Source organism: Procambarus clarkii, chromosome 41 (genome assembly GCF_040958095.1).
Source record: "Procambarus clarkii isolate CNS0578487 chromosome 41, FALCON_Pclarkii_2.0, whole genome shotgun sequence".
Lineage (NCBI taxonomy): Eukaryota > Metazoa > Arthropoda > Malacostraca > Decapoda > Cambaridae > Procambarus > Procambarus clarkii.
The window spans coordinates 21,073,582-21,078,173 of NC_091190.1; positions in this window are offsets into that span (position 1 = coordinate 21,073,582).

The window sequence follows — 4,592 nt, forward strand, 5'->3', positions numbered from 1 at the left end:
TGAATGTGGCGCCAGGACCACCACCCCAGTACTCATGAATGAGGCGCCAGGAACCACCACCCCAGTACTCATGAATGAGGCGCCAGCACCACCACCCCAGTACTCATGAATGAGGCGCCAGGACCACCACCCCAGTACTCATGAATGAGGTGCCAGGACCACCACCCCAGTACTCATGAATGAGGCGCCAGGAACCACCACCCCAGTACTCATGAATGAGGCGCCAGGAACCACCACCCCAGTACTCATGAATGAGGCGCCAGCACCACCACCCCAGTACTCATGAATGAGGCGCCAGGAACCACCACCCCAGTACTCATGAATGAGGCGCCAGCACCACCACCCCAGTACTCATGAATGAGGCGCCAGCACCACCACCCCAGTACTCATGAATGAGGCGCCAGCACCACCACCCCAGTACTCATGAATGAGGCGCCAGCAGCCGTAAGAGCAATAAATAACAGGAAGCTTGGAGCAGTGAGGGGATTAAACACCGTTCTTTACCTCTGGACTTAAGCAATCCGGTTCCCCCGCGACTAATAGGGATTCGACAGTTTTTAATATTATTCTGGATGAGATTATGCTGCTCGACGCTTCAGGGGCGTTGAGTCTTATTGCAGTTTATTTGCTGTTCGTGTTATCAAACATTTCCACAAAGTTTTCATTTGTTTATCTTCTGTGTAAAGCTTAATCCAATGATGAAATATTTTTATTTTGCCTGGCAACCAGGAGGCCTGGTCGACGACAGGGCCGCGGGGACGCTAAGCCCCGGAAGCACCTCAAGGTAACCCTCAAGGTAGGTCAACACTTTCCAAATACTATAAAGAATAATTTACGTTTTTTACTGTTTAGAAATTGTTGCTCTAATATGCAGTCCTTAAGATGTAACTCTGCAAACTAATCAGCAAATTATGAGTAGTTATATGTCATTATACATCATGTATGTTCAACAGGTAACAGCTGGTTGGTGCTTGTTCCAGTGAGTGGTTTGTCACTGTGATGGCATCACTGGTCTTACCTTGATATCCAGGTATAGCAGGTTGTATATATAAAGATTCACTACCTAGAACAAAAAGTTCCAAGTAGCACGGGCTATGGTGAGCCCGTGATATAGCAGGTATTGTTTGCTATAAAATTAACAAGATAGGTACAGGACTAAGTAGTTAACAGATTGCGGCCCGGTCCTCGACCAGGCCTATTTTTTTGTTACACATCCCCAAGAAGCAGCCAGTAGCAGCTGTAAAAACCCCCCAGGTGCCTATTTACTGCTAGATGAACAGGTACATTAGGGTGAAAGAAACTCTGCCCATTTGTTTCCGCCTATACCGGAGATCGAACCGGGAATCTTAGGACTACGAATCCCGAGCGCTGGCCACAGAGACGTCATGGCCCCCCTCAGGGTACCAAGAGATGGTGCAGGAGAGCTGTGTGCTGGCAGCTGACTGATAACATGATAAATCATTTTATTAATCATGGTATAGGATCAGTAACTGAAAATAGTGGAACTACAAGATCATGAAGATAATCAGTGTATGTCCCAGTATACTAGAAGAGATATGTCCCAGTATACTAAAAGAGAGGCAAGAGGCTCAAAGCTGCAGGTCAATGCACCCTACTTGCACACCGTGCAAGGTAGTGGAGAAGAACGTAATATATATATACTGTGTATATATATATATTGGTAGCAGTCTTTCTTGTAAACATATGTTGTTAAATATGACCGAAAGGGTAAGATTAATAATTCTAACACGAATTTTCTCAATATTTCTTGTTTCTTTTCACTGTCGATGGTAATTGAAAAATCAATTCTCCAAAATTCATTTTTATTTCTAGTCTGACGCGACGCTTGAACGCGTTTCGTAATAACTTATTACATTTTCAAAGACTTTAGTTTACACACACAACTGTAACCTGTAAACACGTTAATCCGTCATACTTATACTCGCATTTGGGTGAGATGATATGGTGCAACAGTTTTGGATGAGGTGAACAAACTTGTGACAAATTCAAGACAGAACACTAAACAATGAGTATTAATTGGATATGAGAGCATAAGAATGGAGGTAACTGCAGAGGGCCTATTGGCCCATACTTCCTCTTGATGCTTCTATATTGGTTCGGAGTCTTGAAGTGGGTAGAATATAGTTGTGCATTAATTGGCTGTTGATTGTTGGTGTTGACTTTTTGATGTGTAGTGCCTCGCAGATGTCGAGCCTCCTGCTATCGCTGTATCTATCGATGATTTCTGTGTTGTTTGCTAAGACTTCTCTGGTGATGGTCCGGTTGTGAGAGGAGATTATATGTTCCTTAATGGAGCCCTGTTGCTTATGCATTGTTAATCGCCTGGAAAGAGACGTTGTTGTCTTGCCTATATACTGAGTTCTTTGGGGCTTACTTTCTCCAAGTGGGCATTTGAAGGCATAGACGACGTTGGTTTCCTTCAAGGCATTCTGCTTTGTGTCTGGAGAGTTTTTCATGAGTAGGTTGGCCGTTTTTATGCCCGAAACGCTTTGCGTAATAGTGGCTTTAGGCATTGTATGTACTAGCTCTACCTATAAGTCAACCAATCTCTGTAAAAATTTATTGTATGTATGTACCTTACCTAAATAAACATTTTATTTATTTATTTATTTTTTATTTGTTTGGTTTTATAGTAAATCGGTTAGGTTAGGTTAGGTTAGGTTAGGTTAGGTTAGGTTAGGTTAGGTTAGGTTAGGTTTTGGTTTGGTTTTATAGTTATTGCTATTTAGAGACACCTCAATAACAAGGCGATCAGGTCTTGGGGAGTCACCACAAACTTTGAATTTATAATGTCAATTATTGTCCATATTAAAATGACTAATAAATAACTTTAAGCGTTTACTCTTTCTAATGCTAATAAGAGTCTTCGTTTTATTGTTAAAAATAAGTTTTGTCTCTTAAAGTAATTCTGACGTTTACTTAACATACTACACGATAACCATGAAACTACAAAATAGTCACTTTTTGTATGCCCTGTCCAATTTAAATAGGAAATAAATTAGTATACCATTTGTGCTTTAAAAGAAAAGAAACACGATAAAATCACAGGGAAACCTTTGCAGGTATCCCTATTAATCGACGTGTGGAAATAACACAATGGGGAGATAGAGAAAATAGATAAAGATATAAAAATGGCAGGGAAGATAATTATGTGAAGAAAACACTAAACCAGTATGACTATGGAACTTGGAAGGCAGAGGAGGAGGAGGAGGAGGAGGCGCCGAGCTGTAGGGACGGTGTGAAAGAACGGTGCCCAACCACTTACACCATCAGGGATCGAACGCTGGCCTGCAAAAAGCGAGGCCGTCACTCTACCGTCCAGTTCAAGTAGATGAAATAAGAGTAAAAAGAAAATATGGAACGTGGCCCCAAAAATAAAAAATGAGATCCGTATGAGGTTTAAATGGACAGAAAATAATAAATAAAGGGAAAAGCCAAGAAGACTTGCAGTAGGAACAGATATGAGAGAGTAAAAAAGGAGAAATATGAGAATCACGTAGAAAGGAAACATTAAGATAAGACGAGGATGAAGAAAGCAAGAGTTAGGTGCAGATCATTAAATTGTATTATAAAGTACAGCTCAAAGATTAATGGATATTGGTAATTGATAGGAGAGGCGAGGAAGGGGATTTGCTGACAGCCAGTATCGGCTTACCAAACGGGCGGGTGTAGGGTGGACGGGCGGGTGTAGGGTGGACGGGCGGGTGTAGGGTGGACGGGTGGGTGTAGGGTGGACGGGAAGGTGTAGGGTGGACGGGTGGGTGTAGGGTGGACGGGAAGGTGTAGGGTGGACGGGAAGGTGTAGGGTGGACGGGAAGGTGTAGGGTGGACGGGTGGGTGTAGGGTGGACGGGCGGGTGTAGGGTGGACGGGAAGGTGTAGGGTGGACGGGAAGGTGTAGGGTGGACGGGCGGGTGTAGGGTGGACGGGTGGGTGTAGGGTGTACGGGAAGGTGTAGGGTGGACGGGCGGGTGTAGGGTGGACGGGTGGGTGTAGGGTGGACGGGTGGGTGTAGGGTGGACGGGCGGGTGTAGGGTGGACGGGCGGGTGTAGGGTGGACGGGCGGGTGTAGGGTGGACGGGTGGGTGTAGGGTGGACGGGTGGGTGTAGGGTGGACGGGTGGGTGTAGGGTGGACGGGAAGGTGTAGGGTGGACGGGCCGGTGTAGGGTGGACGAGCGGGCGGGTGTAAGGTGGACGGGTGGGTGTAAGGCGGTGGGAGGATTACCGTCATAAGGGTGTGAAGGGATAGCGAAGAGCCTCAATGTGAGGAGAGATTTGCAGGTGAAAAAATCGAGAGGTAGAGGAAAGTGAGCTGGCGACGAAGGGAAGAGACGCGTGTAGGAGAGAGGGAGAGAAGAGATGCCTGTAGGAGGACGGAGGTTCGTAGAGATGGTCAGTGTTTGGTTCAGAGAGGAATGAAGAAGCACCTGTGTCAGAGCGGACGGTGGAGCGGACTTTTACCACATCAAGTATAAACGCAATCTTTCATAGCTTATGTGATCAGTTGCAATTTTAATGTGTGGGAACTTCATCTTTGATGATTCTGCTTCTTTGACAGTGTTTATGAAGGG